The 20,325-nt window shown below is 41.4% G+C and overlaps 1 protein-coding gene across 1 annotated transcript in view; it reads right to left on the bottom strand.

The window, feature by feature from the left end:
- LOC117472997 (junctophilin-1-like) overlaps positions 1-20,325 on the bottom strand; it is a 45,264-nt gene that overhangs the window by 23,757 nt on the left and 1,182 nt on the right. The window lies entirely within an intron of this gene.

Below are 20,325 nucleotides of genomic sequence, written 5' to 3' on the forward strand. Positions count from 1 at the left end.
GTGGCTTTAAGCTTTCAGGCTCACTGTCTGGGTGCTCAAGGAAATCTCTCATACCATTAACTGCTTGCTCTTCACCAAGATTGAACCGCCTGCAGAGTCGTTTCACTTGTGCCTCACCATGCCGTATGCCAGGGGTTGATGGCCAGTTGCCTGTATCCAGAACACTGAGATCATGAAGCATTTCACCATCAAATGAGAGGCGCTTCTCCAAGTTGTTGATCAGACTTTGTAGGAATTGTTTTGCATTGATTGGTGTGAGCTTTGCATTTGACTCCAAGGGAACATATCCTAAATGTCCCAAAACTTGTGCAGTCAGTGCCTCCTCTAATTTCTCTCCTTGGGTATCTTTGAATGATGCCAGCACTCTGATGGTGCGCTTTAGAAGATGGTCTGCTCTCAAGAGTGTGACAGAATGGGCCTGGAGTTGCTGAGACAGGTTTGCAAGTTCAGACAGTGCATCAAACATGAGTCCAAGGTCACACAGGAATTCCTTGCTTTGCATTCGACGTGCCAGGCCTCTATAAGTTTGTCTCTCTTTGCTGCTTCTTGTTTGGTCGCCTGCAGCATTTTCAAAGTGTCTATTGAGTGCTTCATATGATGTCCACACAGCCTTTACAGAACGGAAATTGCTGGCCACCCATCGCGTACTTAAAACTCTGCCAATTTTCAGGACTTGCGAGCCCACTTCTTGTGCTGCTTCCAGAAGCTCAAATAATTTGTATTGGCCTGACTGTAGAGATTGTGGATCTTCTCTAGGAACACTTTGAAGTGGTTGACTGCCTGAACCTCATCCACAGCATCAGATACAGCCAGTTCCAAACGGTGGTTCATGCAGTGCCATGTGAAGAGGGTAGGGTACCTTGCTGTCAGCCTGGTTGCCACACCAGAGTTCTTGCCTAACATGACACTGGCTCCATCAGAAACAAATGAGACCCAGTTATTTTGAAGCCACTCTTCAGTGAAGCCTGCAGTGTCCAAACAGTTCAGCAGAGCTTCTTCTATATCCTTTGCCCTTTGGCTCTCCAGCTCAACCAGCTCCAGGAACAAAAATTCAGGAGTAGCTCCATCCACTGAGGCTTTCAAGTTGACAATCATTGCAGATTTGTGGCTGATAGATGTAGCCTCGTCAATGAGAACAGACAACTTGCTTGAAGACGTCACAATACTGTGAACTATTTTTTTCTGCATCTCTTTTGCTATGTGTTCTACAATTTGTGTGGAACTGTACCTTGAGTGCAGACTAGTGCCCATGTTGGCACCATTTCTTTCCTGAAGCTCAATGAGACTATCATGGTCAGTAAAAGGTTGGTTCATCTTCGCAAGATAGTATGCTGTTCTGAATACAGAATCTGTCTCTGCAAACACAGTCTCTGACACAGCTCTCACCAAATTTCCAACTAAATCCTGTCCACCCTTCTCCGTGAGCTCCTGGGCTATTTTGTGTGCTCTGGACGTCTCATGTCGTCTGATCTTGTTTCTCAAAGAGGCCAGAGATGTTGATCTGCTTGAATCTGAGGACTGGATCTTAAAGTGCACCCACTCCTCAGACATAGACACTCGTTGTTCTGTGAGGACACCGGTTGATTTTGTAGCGCTGCAAAGAGCACAACCTGGAAATAAACAAAACCATGACTAATTAGCATAATACAAGTTTTTACCAATAACATCTGCAGAAAAGAGCCAAGATTTACTCAAAAGTATTTAATAAAATGCTTACAATATTTACATCATGGCTAACAAATGCATGGAAAGCAGATAAAAGGAGAAAAATGTTCCACTTTTTCAATAGCTAATTATTTGACAACTACTGATAAGTAACATATAGTAATTGAATGGTGCAAATGTTTTAAATGCACTTTTAACATGACCATGAATTAACTCTAATTTGCATAGTCATTGACTTTATGAATTTCTGTTGTTTAGATCAGCTTTCCTTTGCATGTGTGCTGACATTTACCTAACTTTCTGTCCCTCCACTCTAACCAAGGATGCCTGTTCTTAAATTCCCTAGCCTGACTTTCAGTCCACAAGGCTGGCCAGGAGCTCTCATCTGTGTCCGAAACAAGGAGATAATATAAACATTGTGTTCTGTTTATGACTGCACATACACACATACACACACACACACACACAAAGCTACACACACACAGCTACACACATTCACACACACACACACACACACACACACACACACACACACACACACACACACACACACACACACACACACACACACACACACACACACACACACACACAGCTACACACATTCACACACACACACACACACACACACACACACACACACACACACACACACACACACACCACACACACACACACACACACACACACACACACACACACACACACACACACACACACACACGCAGTATCTCGCTCCCTTTCTCTTCCATTGATCCACCACACTAACGTTGATCAAGTTAGCTAGTTCTAACCAACTATCCCCTGCTACAGTTACGTTAATGATAACCATGCTAATTTCACTTACCGGGTAACTTTGCGGTAGCGCCGGGCTCGTTCTCTGTCACCTTTAGGACAGCCGCCTGACCTGGCTCTTCTTCTGTAGTGGTAGTAGGGGAAAACTTCGGAAAACATTGAAATATTGTCGTCTGTTTTCGTTTCATGTTTGCTTCCTGTTTAGCGCTCTGCGAACTTGAATGGTGGACGGATCAAATTCTGATAACGTTAGAGAAACGTGGGGTTTGTCAGAGCCGAACAAAGTGTGTTGCTGTTGCTTAGCGACGTCCAAAAGTATTAACACAGAAGGGGCGAAAGCGTGAAAGCGCAGTCACAAAATGATGTTGTTACCTATCATCGCTCATTTTTAAGAGGGTATACGGAAATCACTGGCATTTTCTAGTGGGGATACGGCGTATACCAGCGTATCACGGAAACTACACCACTGGTCCTAGTCATATGTATATTCCCGTTTAAACTTGGGTCTCTAAGATATTTTGACTCTATTAACTACCTACTGTTAACCCTTAAAATCGCATGGTTCTTTTGTTTTGAAGCTCCTTGAGATTACATTATTTGTAATAACCATGACGTTATTATTTTCAATTATTTTTACTTTCATCAACACTTGAAAAGTGCTTTGCAATGACTATTTATCGTTGATAGTGGGCATGTAGGGGGCTGACCATCTGTGAACTACTCCAAGTCTGTGATTTATAAATAGTAGCTGCTTTAATTCTCACTGCAATGATACTGCTGACGAAATATTGTTACCCTCTAAGCAAACAACCAACATTGCAATGGCTATTCATGCTAGTTAAGTTGGATTTACACTTTTGTGTTAAGGGGACCACAACACTAACAGCTTGTAGACTCCTTTAATTATGGCACTGTTATTGGGACTGTAATCATCGACTCATCCAAACAGCTAACATGATCTTTCCTGAGATATTAAACATCATGTCCTCTCCCAATTGTTTTATTCATTTTACACGTATGACTGTAAATGTCATACATTTTTAGATGCAACCCCACTCACTCTGCTGTCTAGCTTTTAGATTCCTTCCTCGTTATGACCTTTCACCTCCACAAATGTTTGGTATCCTGATGCTCATTTAGGACTTTGCCAGGACAATATAAGTGACACTGCTAATTGTACGACTGGAAGGTCCTCTATGGACTACAATTATTTTTTATTTTATGTATTTAATTTGCTTCCTCTTCTCTCATTTATTTTTTCACAACGTATTCTTATAAATAACTGCAGCTTAACAGTTTTTATGAATAACATTTTCAAAGTACTGCCATCAGAGTGGTGCAATATAAGTCCTAAAACCAGAGTTTGCCTCTGGCTTAGCGGTGGTAATGCGTGGCGATGCGACCATGATCGAGTTAGTTTAAAGGTCCCATGTCTTGGCCATTTCTACTGATCATAATTCCATTGTTGAGGTCTACTAGAATAGATTTACATTGTTCAATTTTCCAAACTCACATTGGTTTCTCATACAGCATCTCTGTATAGTATGTGTATTCACTCTCTGTCCTAAACAGCTTGTTGGAGCTCCTGCCCCCCCCTCCCTATGAGCCCACTGTGCTCTGATTGGTCAGCTCGCCCACTATGTTCTGATGAGTCCACCACCGTTACAGCGGAACATCAGTGATTATGTGTTACAATGGCGTTTGTGAGCAACCAGGAAATTACACCAGTAATGACAAACAGATGAGAATGCTGCGTGGGGTCTGGAGTCCATTTGGTCATCGTTACGTCACTTAGACCAGGAAGAAAAAAATTGAAAAAGAGAAATCTCCAACGAGGCGTTCTGGGGCAGCATAGCAGGTCTTTTCTGTGTTAGAGTTTTACTCGCTACAGGGTGTACTTTGAGGGTTTGTGACTTTTCAGACCGTTAACATGCAGAAAAAGCTACATAACACACAAGGGGACGTCTAATAACCAGAAAAGCATGTAATGGGACCTTTAAAGCGTTAGCTTTTTATTTCTGCCGATTGCATTTAACCTTAAAAAATCACAAAGTTATTTTCTGCAATACCAAACACACTCTTTCAAACAACTTGATAAATTATAGTAATTGGGCCTTATTAACAGCAAGGAAAAGCTTGTCTAATGTTCTTCCCCTTCACACTTATCTAAATTTGGGCTGCACGATATTGGAAAAAACTGACATTGCGAAATGTTCTTCCCCTGCGATATATATTGCGATATGAAAAAATACAGGAATTGAAGAAAAGACCGTTTTCTTTGTCCGCAAACCATCCTTTCTTGAACTTTAATGCTATACAATTGGTATTTTTTGAACAATATTTAACCGGATGAAGGATTTTAGTCATGGACTTCTGGAACTTAAGTTATCAGAGCAACAAGCTGAGCTAGCTCGGTTATCCTGCATTGGGACATTTTTATTTGTAATCCTCTGGAGCAGAGAGAGGAGCTGTGGATTATTGTTATTGATTAGTGCATCAATGTTTCTTAGGGTCATTAACACTAAACTCACAACTTAAAATGAAAGCGTTTAGTTTATTTAATAAAAGAGCACATGTGCAATGTGAAAAGTGACAGTAGATATAGATTAGTTGCAATTTGGTTCCAAATTAAAAAAAGAAAAATTATAAAAAAAAAAAAGATTATTATTATTATTATTTTTTTAAACACCTTGAATTTCAGGGGGGGCGCGGGGCTCCGTTGGCGGGGCGCAGCGCCCCTCCAAGACAATGGTAGGGGAAACACTGGTATTTACTAGTCTGTAAGCCAATCAGCTGTTTCTCATTAAATATGTGTCTCACAGCTTCATTCATATGTTCTGCTCATCACTGAACTCCAACTCCTCGGTACTGTGTACTTTACCTGGTCAGGTATTGAGTGTTTTCAGAATCAGAAATACTTTAATAATCCCAGTGCGAAATGAGTTTTCGTAACAATTGTTCCTTTTTAGAATGAATGAAATAGTGAAAAAGAAAAAAAAAAAAATATATATATATATTATATAAATATAAGAAGTAAGAATGTGCAATGGAAAAATAAAATAAGATGCATATAAACATAATAAATTATAGTGAGATGTCCAATAAAGATGTAATCAAATCAAAATAATTAAATATTAAATGTTGTGATGATTTCTAAAATGTTCACTTTATTGTGTGAACTTGATTTCGGCCGCGGCATTATTTGTCACTCAAGCTAGCCTGAGAGGAGGCGGGGCTTATTTCCATGAAGACACCTACAACGTTTCATTAGCAATGGAACAAAATAACCACTGTTGCTTTGTGAATGCTGTTGAAATCCTAGATACGTCAGGACACAAAACTCTGCTGATCTGGGTTCATAAAGTCTTCTGGAAACACACACAGCCCAGAGAATTTCACCTGTTTTTACGACCTCTAGCTGAACCAATCTTGGGAACCGAAGTGGTATGATCCCAGAGTAAACACATTTCAATTGAATTACAATAAACATACTCGAAAGCTGCCCAAGGCACACCATAATAAATAACAATTAGTAAAAGACTAAGTTAAAGCTTTGTCAGATTGCTAAAAAAATAGACGGCAAGCAAAAAATTGCATATTGCCTGTTTTCTGAATGGTGATCAAACAAGGCTAGGCTAAGCTACTATTGCTGCACACTCAGAATTAAGTCATGCAGGCAACAATAAAGCAGCAGTCCATGGTTTGCACAGATACCTGGCCTAGGGCTGATGGTTTCCTTTTGTGATTCAACAACTTAAAGGATGACAGGTCCATAATCTCAACACTAGATTACTGGCTTCAGTTAACAAATGTTGCATCACTCTCTCCATTTGGCTCTATCAACGGTTTTGCATTGACTTTATATATTAACGTGCCGCACAAAGAATTTGCTTTGCATCGACTGTAAACACACCATAAAAGGCCAAAGCACCTAGGAACAACACTGCCATTTATTTATTAACTTGATTTTGTGAAATGAAACATCTACATTGTATTTTCAGTGTGTACTTCTATGAAATTGTAGAATCTTTGGAGCTTGCCTTGAAGCTAAACCCCTAGAGAGTGTAGACGACACACTCTGATCCTAACACCTGTACGTTTGCCTCAGTGTGCTGCAGATTGAAAGGTTTGGACATAAAACAGTTGCTTAAAGCACCACCAGCGAGCGTCATTAGGTGATAAAGCTCGGGCTGTGGCCCTTATGGCTGCAGTTTGAGAATGTGAGAATGTGCTATTTTAAAAGATGGAAGTAACTTGAGACACCGGGAAGTCTGTTGGCTGGCCAAACATAACTCCAAGCAGCTACCTTGCTATGTGGTCTAAGCCTTCTCTGGCAGACTGACTGATATATATCACATAAGACTGTGTTCTAGAAGCTGCTCTTCACATAGTAAGGATCTTACAGCATTTTGAAGTGATTCTTTTTCTGAGTTTTTGAATTTATTTTTAATTTTTCTAAAAGGATTGAAAACATCAACAAGTCGTTCACAAATGTTCTTTTCATTTTTTATTTGTGTAAAATTATTGCGATTTATCCGTTCTGGGCATCCTCTGATTCATCCATTATTTATATTTAATCTAAATAAAATATAGTGTTTAACCCAGGTGAATGGGACAAAAAACACAGATGTAGGAGGTTAATTACTCTCTCATTAAAGCTCCCCATGTAATGTATTATGTAAATGACCATATTAGTTGACTGCAATCTGTATTGCTCTATATTCTGTTAGTATTATTAGCATTATTTATCACAGATTTGTATTTTCTTCATTTGTTGACTGCAACATTGACTGTGAAACTGATTTGATATCTGCACATTCAGTCTATTGTATGGCTGCTGCACTAGACATATAGTATTTAGTAGTATTTGCTGCCTTTGTGTGTTACAAAAGCACATACTCAAAGCAGCGCATCACAAAAATGTAGTTGAGTTGAAGATGTCCCCCCTCCCACAATATGTTAAAAATGTCAGCATTTACCATGAATCAGAAAACTGTCTCGAGAATAGGAAATACATTTTACAATATTATTATATGCTTTTTTTTTTTTTACCACACCATTGAAATGCTTTAAGCAAGTGAGCCCTTATAACCCAAACATATGTGGTCCAGTTCTTTCCTCCCTCATCTTTTATTTGCCTTACTTCTTTAAAATGAAATGCATGGAAGTTATATGAGGTCCTAGAAATGAAACCTAAAAACTCAATTCCAAATCAACTTGCAGAGACAGAGCTAAACAGGCATATATCTCTAATATAATGTGAAATTACTGTAAAGATATTCATAGAAAGCATTTACATAACAATAATAATACATTTGATTTAAGGGCGCCTTTCATGATGCCCAAGGACACCGTACAATTTGGTAAATACTCTAAGAGGTTATAAGCAACAGAACATGATAAAAACACAAACATACGATCATGGAGGAGAAAATCAGAGTGGATCCAGACGATAGGGAGCGGTTACTCAGGGGACACAGACGATAGGGAGCGGTTACTCAGGGGACACAGACGATAGGGAGCGGTTACTCAGGGGACCCAGACGATAGGGAGCGGTTACTCAGGGGACACAGACGATAGGGAGCGGTTACTCAGGGGACCCAGACGATAGGGAGCGGTTACTCAGGGGACACAGACGATAGGGACCGGTTACTCAGGGGACACAGACGATAGGGAGCGGTTACTCAGGGGACCCAGACGATAGGGAGCGGTTACTCAGGGGACACAGACGATAGGGAGCGGTTACTCAGGGGACCCAGACGATAGGGAGCGGTTACTCAGGGGACACAGATGATAGGGAGCGGTTACTCAGGGGACACAGACGATAGGGAGCGGTTACTCAGGGGACACAGACGATAGGGAGCGGTTACTCAGGCGACACAGACGATAGGGAGCGGTTACTCAGGGGACCCAGACGATAGGGAGCGGTTACTCAGGGGACACAGACGATAGGGAGCGGTTACTCAGGGGACCCAGACGATAGGGAGCGGTTACTCAGGGGACACAGACGATAGGGACCGGTTACTCAGGGCACACAGACGATAGGGAGCGGTTACTCAGGGGACCCAGACGATAGGGAGCGGTTACTCAGGGGACACAGACGATAGGGAGCGGTTACTCAGGGGACACAGACGATAGGGAGCGGTTACTCAGGGGACCCAGACGATAGGGAGCGGTTACTCAGGGGACACAGACGATAGGGAGCGGTTACTCATAGGGAGCGGTTACTCAGGGGACACAGACGATAGGGAGCGGTTACTCAGGGGACCCAGGCGATAGGGAGCGGTTACTCAGGGGACACAGACGATAGGGAGCGGTTACTCAGGGGACACAGACGATAGGGAGCGGTTACTCAGGGGACACAGACGATAGGGAGCGGTTACTCAGGGGACACAGACGATAGGGAGCGGTTACTCAGGGGACACAGACGATAGGGACCGGTTACTCAGGGGACACAGACGATAGGGAGCGGTTACTCAGGGGACACAGACGATAGGGAGCGGTTACTCAGGGGACACAGACGATAGGGAGCGGTTACTCAGGGGACACAGAGGATGGAGAGCGCTACAGTGAGGAGGCTGGGATTTGAATGTGGTGATTGTGTCAGACTGTCCGATGTGTGGGGGAGGGAGTAACAGAGTCTGGGAGCAATGCATCTAACAGCCCGAGCACCAATGGTGACGAGGCGTGGGGTGGGGATGGTTAGCAGACCAGCTGAGGATGAGCGGAGGAGGTACACTCCTGAAACACTCATCACTGTGTCCCGTCAAACAAAACTCTACTTTTAGTAGTCATACTAAAAGTAGAGTTTATATATGTTATACAGCAGTTTACAAAGCAAGAGAAAGGCCAGGAGAGTTCATCTATTTTGCACATTTCCTTCCCAGACAGCTCCAAATGGTGTGCTGGGTGCTCAGATCTGTAGCTGCCAATGGAAACAATTCCCTGTCATGTGGATAGGAATTAAACAAATATATGTCCCCATTTTTTGGTCCGTCAACAGAATATAAATATTCTATAAACACATAATGACATTGGATTGAATATACGTTAAAAGTCAAATTTAATAGAAATAACAAATCATGTCAAACTAAAGGCGCTTAAAAAGGGATTTGAAAACTAAAATGATCAAGGACTCACAGCACCTAGTTAACACAGGAGCTTCACCCAGGAGACCAGAGGAAATGCTGCTGTCAGCAGTGATTACTGCATATGTTTAACCAAGACAGACGTCCACATGAAGTAATCATGGCCCTCCATGATACACTGATACACTGATACCAGCTGTGCTCTCTCTCCTCTCCACACACCGCTGCAATGCAAACACAGCTCCACCTCCTCTAACTCTTGCTGCTTTGGAATAGTAAATACTTCCAATTTATAATTTTTTAGCTAATTTAATACTTGAAAATGTGTCATCCTTGGATGTAGGGATGCTCCGATCACCAATTTTGGGGCCAATCGCCGGAATCAGTATCGGCCGATACCGATCGCCGATCTGATCGAGTGGGCGGGGCCTATGGGGATCTTCCATTTAAAGTTATGTTTAAAACTCAGTTAATGGGGCTCATTCACTGGCGCTTCCACAAACAACAACCAACATAATTATTACATTCAAATTAAGTACATTATTCAAGTTTACATTAACTTTGGATAATAACACGGGAGAAATTAGCGGAAGCGCTCTCTTTTCCTCTCTCCCCCTCTCTCTCTCTCCTGACAGCCTGTCAGTATCTCCTGCAGCTCACTGATCCAGTAATGAGTGACCCCACAGTGAAGAATAAATATATTTATAACTAGTTTAGCTTGTTCCAGAGGTAGATGAAATAGCTCCGATCGATCGGCAGAGAGTGAGTATCGGCCGATATCGATCGGCGGCCGATCGATCGGAGCATCCCTACTTGGATGCAAAAGAAGTGCACTTGTTTCAGTTCGATACGTTTTGAATGTGAACCCTAAAAAGAATACTGCTTTTATTAATGTAAAAAAGTTGTAATTATTGTTAGGTTAATATTTACGACAGCCATTCTACAATTATACAAAAGAAATCTCAAATATCTTGTTCCTTTTAAGAGAGCCTAGCTTATCCCTCTGATTATTTTGTATATTTCTGTATAACACTACCCCTTTCAAATCTGATACACTGTCTTTTTCTGTATGTATATTCCATGTGGCTATTTTTATCATATTAAATATATTTAAAACATTTATATTATAAATGTAATATTTTCTTCTTATAATCGTTCTCTTATTTATCTTTCTCTTACAACTTATTTCCTTATACCATGTTTATGTATTCACCATTATACACTAAAGCAGATGCCTTGTATGTGTACACCTACTTGGCATAGAACCAGATTATGATTCTCTGCTATTGTACAAAATAAATTGTGTTATGGTTATATTTATCTCTTTCAAAATAAAAATGAAATTGCATGCCCTCAATTTGTTTTGTTTTTAAGTTACTGTATCAAAGTAATACATTCCACTATAATGCACTACTAAGATTGAAGCTGTTGCTACCTACTACAGGAGAATGTGCAATCTTAGCTCAACAGGCTAGTTTTACACTAGCACTGTTTTACAGTGACCAGGTGAACCAAATCATTGCAGTTTTAAAAACGTGGGATTGGCAAAATCCTAATGCAGCGGCTAAGAACCATTTCACAAACCAAGATGGATTAATCCTGTCACATCAAGGTGCAGGGCCGAGCTAAAGATAGAGAGGCCCCTTGCAGGGCAGCCGAAAGGGTTTCATATAACCAGTACTGGGTACAAGAAGCTCTACAAACCTGGTACTGCTATACATTAACTACCCTGCAGTTAATGTATAGCATTAACTCTGAGCCCTCTGACTCAAAGTGTAGAATACATTAACAAACACAGATTACAGAGTGAAAGTAAGCTTTGTAATGCCTAGCCTACAGCTTGGTTTGGTGAGTTCTTTAATGAGGATTCAGGTGTAAAGGGCACTCAACTTCCATAAAGTGTTAGGAGATACAGAATGGTAAAATCAATGCAGCAGAGGTGTAAAAGACTTCACATCTGTCAGTCCCTAGTATTGTATGGCTTGATTTTCAGATATTCCTACACTTCCCACGATGCAACTTTTGTTAGAGCCCCCCTGCCTGGTTAACTCCTTCTCTCTTCTTCTCTCTGTCTCTTTAGATAAGACATCATCCGTTTTATTTTGCGCCTCTAGAGCCGCATAAGACATTCTAATAGTGTTTACCTGAATTTATTACATTACTCTGCCCCTTTAAATTCAAGTAAGGCTACAGTGGTGCTGGAATGAGTCCTAAAACCCCAGAAATAAGTCAGCATTTCATCACTTCTGCTTTTTGAACAAGTTTTTGTGTTGAAGCCTGAAATAAGATATGTGATTAACACAAGTTTAAGAGATTTTCACATTTTGTGCTATGACATTAAAAAATTTCAGTAAATACCCCACTGGTGAATGCATGTAATCTATGAGTTATAAAAACGGCGGTGGCTCACAAGTAACCAAAGGAGGCCGACAACTTCATCACAGCGAATACAAGTCTGCTTTTAGATTAGCGGTGGTGAAGTCATGATATAACTTGTTCATAGCCAAACGTTAGCTATTTACATCTGGTGAAAGTATTTACGCTTCAAAATTCATAAAAGTGGTGTTAATATGTGCAGATTATTCTGGTAAACAAAACGTGCAAATATCATAAATGTGTGTTTGTCAATGATCTTAGATTCTGCATTATTCTGAAATCCAATGGAAAAACCCCATTGTTTCTTGTCAAGTAACTTTGGTCATATATAATATGTCATCACTGCACCGCTCTATTGCTTCCAAATAAAAACATTTTCTCAAATCAATATCCAATCATTAGATATATTTCATATATATATATATTTTCCAGTTGATATTCTGGGCTCTCTCAATGAAAACATCCTCCCCTCTGTCAAGAACCTTGGAGTGACCTTCACTAGCACTTTTAAATTCGAAAAGCAGGTCAGCACCGTAGTCAAATCCTGCTTTTTTTTAAATAAGACTATTGTCCAAAACCAAGTCGTATTTATCTTTTAAAGACCTAGAGAGGGTTATTAACGCCTTTGTTACCTCAAGACTGGACTATTGCAATGCTCTGTATGTGGGTATGGACCAGGCCTCAATTAAACGCCTGCAGCTAGTCCAAAACGCAGCTGCACGTCTTCTCACTGGCCACAAAAAGCGTGACCACATCACCCCAATTCTGGCCTCACTGCACTGGCTTCCAATTTGGTTCCGAATTGATTTTAAAATCCTTTTATTTGTTTTTAAAGCCCTAAATGGGCTGGCTCCGGCCTATATAGCTGAACTCCTCCAGCGCTACACCCCAGCCAGAGCTTTAAGGTCTGCTGACCAGCTGTTGCTGGTAGTGCCCAAGACCAGGCTTAAAACCCGAGGTCACCGAGCCTTCGCAGCAGCTGGCCCTAGGCTCTGGAACACTCTGCCCCTCCATGTGAGGTCGGCCCAGACACTATGGTTTTTAAATCCTCACTAAAAACACACTTCTTCTCTCTGGCCTTCTAGTCAGAGCGGAGCACGACTCCTGACTATTCCTTGTGTTTTTTTTTTTAATATTTCTGTTGTAAATTATTGTCTGTTATTGTGATTGTAGTAATGTGTTTTTATTACATGTACAGCACATTGGCTCGACCAAAAATCGCTTTTAAATGTGCTTTATAAATAAAACTTGATTTAATTTGATTTGATTTGATTTGATATTTGAATATTGAACCCATAGTATCAGGTAAGCTATCTCTATGACAACTGGCGTCTATGGTGTGAAACCTGATGAAAACAAGCATTCATGATGACTGGAGAGACAACAGTTATGTAATATCTGTCTGTAAGTGTCTTTGCCAAAATCATCTTAAAAATGTAAGGAAAAGAAAGACACTTGGTTTTTAATAAACAAATCACAAGCACGCTACATAACCATGCTTAAATGTGTCTCATAACGTGCCTCCTGGTTACACTTACCATGTGCCAACCGTTACCTAGTAAGTGAAATTGACACGGACAATCTGCTGTTGTGTGCTTCATTTTTAAAAGGGAAACTCCAGACTCGGGAATGTCCAAACCTGATTCTCCAGACCTTATCTAAAGTTCATATAAGGAAATGGCAGATGCATAAATAATATTAAAATATCTAGTAGATCTAATATTACTACCTTAAAGGGGACCTATCATGCAAAATGCACTTTTGTACGTCTTTTATACATGAATATGTGTCCCCGGTGTTCCAGGGAACTCACCAAGTGTCAGAAAACACAACCCTCTCTATTTTCCTCCATACCCAAATCTCTAAAAACGGGGCTGCAACGGATCTGATAAAAACTGATCCAGATTTGAACCCTGTCCTGACGTCAGGACGGTGGCGCTACGGCTATTGGGCCAACTCTCCACCTATCAGGGGAATGTGGGGTTGGGCCACGGCCGGCCATTGCCGCTCGAAAGCGCTGGAGACGCTGTAGTACATATGCCAGGCCTGTAAGTGGCGCTGTAGTCTGCCACAAAAGCAGCGAAGAAGACTTCCCGCGCATGGTTGCCATGGTTGCCCTTCTGTTTATTCTCCGCTGTGGCTTTTTTTCTCCCTCCCCGAGGCAAGCGTTTGCTCCCGCTGCTTTAATTCAATGCAATCCCTCCCCGTCGAGGCAAGCACTGTAATTCTCTCCGGTTAGTCCACCAGCAGATGACAAACACCCACCTCTCCGCCTCTTCCAAGGAACGAGGGGACCGTGCGGCCGAGTTTCAGTTAGGTTTTTTTTTTTAAATGTCTACTCTGTGCTATTTCAACAAACATCTTAATTATTATTATGGTTTAATTTACCCTCCAAAAGAGAGGGTTCTCTGCTCTCCTTCCAGAACATGTCTGACCACCTGTTGGTGTCCCTCAGTTTATTAAGTTCAACCATCACATGAAAGTAGCTGTTAGTTTTCAGATCCATTGGCAGAACCTCTTGGGTATATGCCATTGGTTGTTGGTCATTCTCATATAACCTTTTAGCCAATCACATGCCTCCTGCCTCTTTAATCTGCCTTCACATACAATATTTGCTATTTGCTAGACCAAGTAGGGTGCAAAGCCTTTTGTTGAAAATAGGTAGTTAGTGACGTTTCTATGGTTCATACAGCTGTTCTCTGATTGGTTGCGCTTTGAAAGGTCAGCAGTGATAAAGGTCACAGTTGAAATAATGAAAACCAAAGCAGTTTGCTTGATGGCAATTTCAAGCGGTGTGCAACGCAAATGGAATTGTTCTCTCCATAAAAAAACAACGACAACGTCAGCAGATTTATCGCAGCTAGCTGAAAAATGCTAGCAGAAGTGTCCAGTTATCACCTGTTAGCGAGAGGCACAACAAATGCAAATTCTTAATAAGCTATCTAGCTACTGCTGTAAACAAACACAGTAAACAAACACATAAACTAAAATATTTGATTCAGCTTGACAAGGCTGAAAAGGCCACCTATGTAGCTGCTAACTAGCCAGGCAGAGAGCAACAACAGCAGATAATTCAGCGTTACGTTGGCAGCATTTTCATTCTGAAGATGTTCCTCATAGACAACACACAACTTTGAAGATAAAAGAGACATGCTTGCTCTTGGAATGCTCAAGAAAACAGGAGCTAGCTAACAATGCTAGGCCATACCTACCCAGCTAGGTAGCAAGATCAGGCTTGTTACAATTAGTTTAGGCTTAAAGTCTGCAGAAGTTTAGTTACTGCATATGTAAACAGTGTAAATGTAGAGCAAAAGCCTCTGGTTGGTTGATGCAGAACACATGGGCATTATTGTTGCTCTAGCTAACTGAAGCTAACTGGCTTTATTTGGAACGTTGACAACACTTTGAAAATGTTATATTATTCAAAGTTGGGAAGTAGGGATGCTCCGATCGCCAATTTTGGGACCGATCGCCGATCGACGGAATCAGTATCGGCCGATACTGATCGCCGATCCGATCGAGTGGGTGGGGGCTATGAGGATCTTCCATTTAAAGTGATGTTTAAAACTCAGTTAATGGGGCTCATTCACTGGCGCTTCCACAAACAACAACCAACATAATTATTACATTCAAATGAAGTACATTATTCAAATTTACATTAACTTTGGATAATAACACGGGAGAAATGAGCGGGAGCGCTCTCTTTTCCTCTCTCCCTTTCTCCTGTCAGCCTGTCAATATCCGTTTCATGCAGCTCACTGATCCAGTAATGAGCAGTGTTGCCAACTCCATAGTAAGGAAAGTAGCTGTTGGCTGTCCTAAAAGTAGCTAGAAGTCGCTAAATGACGTCATCGCCTAATTTGCATATTTTATATACAAAAAGTGAAGAAAAAAACACCCTTAATGTGTTTAGAACTACAAATGAACTTCCTTCTGTTGATTTAAAAAAAAAAAAAATTATGTTAGTCAATCACTTGATGACTTTAATGCTTTGTCTAGACCAGTAGCTTTTTTGAACCGAGAGCTACTTTTAAAGTGGCCAGTCTGCCGAGATCTACCAGTCCAAATAGAGAGGCGTAGCCATTAGTGACAGCCTACTACCAGGTAAATACACACTTCTACTTGTATAAAACTGACCTTTGTACGATGAATACTTCATAAAATACTGCAGATCCTTTATCTTACCTCTTTCTAATCTACACACATACAAGTATTTAACTGAAGTTACACAACAGTGTTGTTGATACAGAGTTGGAGTTTATTCACACGTCACATACTACAGTGTGTCATGTTTTCAAGAAACATTGAACAGTGCTGCCACATATGACACAGGAAAAAAAGAAAAGACACTGAACCCTTTCTTTGCCATTACATGTATATAAAAATAGTGTTGCTACAAAAGTATAAATTAGGCTTACTAATAAGACAACTCAGATCTGTAGCTACACAGGAATCTGCTGCCAAAGTGCAATAAAAAAGACAAAATTAATAGAATCAAACCCTTTTTGTTGCATTTTAGTAGAGTATAAAAAGAAATGCCTTTAAAATAGGATGCAAGCAACACAAGTTTCTTAACCTGAATTGATAATAGACTATAATCAATTTAAACAGAACAGATCTTAATGTTTGCATTCTTATATCATTTTGTACAATAATTATAATGAATAAGTTCAAACAAACTAAAACTTACAGCTGATTAATAAGGTATCTAACTTGAGTTTTTATTATATCCAGTGTTTCCCATATATACAAATAGTGCTGCTGCTGAAATATGCGCGCCGCTGCTAGGGGGCGCCAGCCAGTTACCCAAAAAAAAATACTTTTTCATTTTTGATTGTTTGTTATGTGGATTTGTAGTATTTATGTTACTGTATGTTCAATAAAGGTGTATTTTTGCAAAATCTTGAGACATTGCCACTGTATGTACTAGGCAGGGCCGATTTTTGGCATAGGCCCTATATAATAGGCACCAGATCTGGGGGGCGCTGCGCTGGTAGCTCTGGGAGGGGAAAAAACCTTTTTGACCGTTGGTGCTCATCCAAATTTTTGGCCTTGATGTAACAACATTCATAATTAAGTAAATGTAACACCCTTTTCACCCCGGTTACACTTTTCATTTGCCCTGTACGATGGGCGCTGTAAGTGATGAAAGTGTGGGATGTTGGCTTATCAGGCGCCCGCAGCTCACAGCTAAAGTGCGAGCGTGGGAGCGAGAGAGCGAGCGAGGGAGAGAGAGAGGGCGCACCGGTACCGGCGTTGTTGTTATTAGAATCTGGTGCTAGCTGCGCTAACGGATATAAGAAGTAGATGTTTCTACAACCAGGGTGGAGGAGAGCTCTCCTGTCAGACTGAGAGGCTCAGTGAGGTAAAGGACTCTCTGAGTGTTTAGATAATTAATTTTAGTCTAAGTTATCTCAGTGGGTCTCAAACGTTTTGACCACAAATTATGTAAACACATATTTCCAAGGCACTCCTTTATAATTATTAGGATAAATAAAAACAGGTTTGAAATCATTCCAATGCATACTATAGGAGAGTAAACCAAAAATATCGTTTAAAGTTGGAGAGATACAAAAATATGCATAAATAAATAAATGTTAACTAGGTAAAATAAGATATGAATGAACAACAAAAATAAAATAAGTTACATTTATTTGTTATTGGCTATGGTAGGTTATTGGTTATGTTCATATACTTATTTGATTATTAAAATGTAAACTGATATTTTTCATATGGGTGTTTTAGAGTTGTACCCCCTAGATCACGTCTCTAGTAATTCTGCTCAAAGTGCACCAGATTGAAGCATTTTAGTTTAAAATGTTCAAAAAAATCTTCCCGGGGAGGCATACCCCCGGACCCCCCTAGAGGATGTGACGTCCACCTCCCAATTAAAACATGTTCTTACAATACTGAATACATTTGAAGCCATTTTGACGTATATTACCTATGTCAATAAGTTTCTGTTTTTGTAGTGTATTTGTCTTTTGTAGAGATTTTTCATTTATTCTTTATATATAAAATCTCGCCTAGGGCAGCAAATTGGCTAGAACCGGCCCTGGTACTAGGCCTCAAGAGCCTTTCTTGTGCTGGCAGACACATAGAAACAAATTGACGGGGCGCACTTCGCACATACATTATGCTGGGCCCACGTGCCTTAGCACCGCTGCTATGACTCCATCCTAGGGGAAACACTGATATGAAAAACCTGTTGAAATGCTACTGTTATTTTCACTGTCCCCAAAAGCGCGTCGGCAGCCTCCAGGAATGCTTCTTTCACAACTTCGCCGTCTTTGAAAGACTTCATGTGTTTCGCAAACCCTGACTGACACGATAAGATGCTATGGTAGCAGCCTTGCTCTTGTTGTTGGGCCTGGTGAAAATTGACTGCTGTGCATTTAGCTGTCCTTTCAGGTCCCTCACCTTTTGGGAGCGTAGGGCAGAATTACCCCTAGATTCCACCGGGTCCGTCTGCGTCACGTCACGGCTGCGCCGCGGTTTTGGCCCGGCCTCCTCCGGCGTCATACCCTACCGGGCGCGTTTCAGAAGCATTTCAGAAGCGGAGCGTCTTGTCTGCCGGCTCGCAGTTTTTGTTGATTTGGGCATATTTCCTGGACAGGCTACTTTGTACAGACAAAGTTAATAATAACTGTAATATCCCAGTTATAAACGACATGAATCAAAGATGTGTTGCTGTATTTTAGTGGTAAAAAAATGCATTCATCATCACGACGCAGACGGACCCGGTGGAATCTAGGGGTTAGGAGGGAATTCCGTCTCGTAGCGTTTGTGCACTGTTTTGAAATGCCGCTCCTAAATTACCCTTCTTCGATAAAGCCACGCTCGCATTGCAGATGAGACAGATGGACTTTGAATTGGAATAGATACAAAAATAATCATCCTCCCACTCGGAGTGAAAATTATATATTTTGGGCTTTTTTGCTTCTGCCATAATTGCGGTCTTGTGTGTGTGCGGACTGTCACTCCTGTTGACACGGACAACGTCAGCTAACTAGTGCCCACTGCCCACCAGCCACGCCCCGACATATGGGGTCACGCCAATCACAAAGCTTTGATGCGTTCAAGTGCATTATTCTGGCACAGGAAGATTATGTAATAGGACATTAACGATAAAACAGAATATTGTTGTTCTATTTTTAGACACATCTCGCGATTGACTGGGAATCTCCCCGCGATCGACCGGTTGGGCACCCCTGGCCTAATCCTTCCCCAGGAATTTATTCCGGTGTGAACGCGATCTGTACTTAGTTCATGAGAACTAAAGAGTTCTCATGAACTAAGTTCTCATGAACCTTTGTGGATCGACTGGTTGGGCACCCCTGGTGTAGACCAACATTACATACATACATTTTGTCCAGTATTGTTAAAGAATTAGTCACATTTAATCCAAAAAATTGTTATGTGGGATGGAATTGCTACCTTCCTTCTTTATCTGGGCTTGGGACTGGCAAAGTGACCCAAAAGAGACACACTGCAAGCCAGGGCGGGATCAGCGATGGCTTTGCGCATGCTCGATTAATATTCAGTCTGGACCATGGTCTGGACGCGTAGTGTGTCTCTTTTGGGTCACTTTGCCACCTCTCTGCTCGAGTGCAGCTGCCGCGCGAGGCTGTGAGACGGCGGAGGGGCTCAGCACCCGCTGCTCGTTGAGGAAAGTAACTGCGTAACAATTACGTGCTATCACGTCAGATTCTCCAAACACCAGAAAGTCTCCAATAACACCAGAAAAAGTAGCTGAATTTGTCGCTAGTCGCTTTTGACAAAAAAAAGTAGCCGGAGGGTTTGGAAAGTTGCCCGATTTAGCAAGAAAGTCCCCAAGTTGGCAACACTGGTAATGAGTGACCCGACAGTGAAGAATAAATATATTTATAACTAGTTTAGCTTGTTCCAGAGGTAGATTAAATGGCTAAGTGTGTTAGGTCTAACTCTTAGTGTGTGTTCTGCTCCGCTCACCGGTCCGTCACAGCAGGTGGAGCTGCAGGATTTCTGCTTCACACACGTTGCAAACCGCTATTTTATTGTCATTTTCGGACACTTAAAATACTGCCAGACTGGTGAAGCCCTTTTGGCGAGCTTGTTTTGGCGAGCTTGTTTTATCCGCGCACAGAGAAAAGTGTCATGTATTTTACGTCATGTGATCGGCTCTCCTTATCGGCCTTTATAGAGAGCACCGATCTATCGGCAAAGAGTGAATATCGCCGATAACGATCGGCGCCTGATCGATCGGAGCATCCCTATTGGGAAGCATAAAAAGTGTTTCTAGGGGACTATGTTAGAGTGGATGTCAGTGCTATGAGGCAGGCCCCGCTCTGACATCTCTCTATATTTGAATGCAGGGATAATCAGTTTGCTTTGCCACTTTTGCTTTTTTTTTTCGACCGAT

The sequence above is a fragment of the Trematomus bernacchii genome, unplaced genomic scaffold (genome assembly GCF_902827165.1).
Source record: "Trematomus bernacchii unplaced genomic scaffold, fTreBer1.1, whole genome shotgun sequence".
In the NCBI taxonomy this organism is placed as follows: domain Eukaryota; kingdom Metazoa; phylum Chordata; class Actinopteri; order Perciformes; family Nototheniidae; genus Trematomus; species Trematomus bernacchii.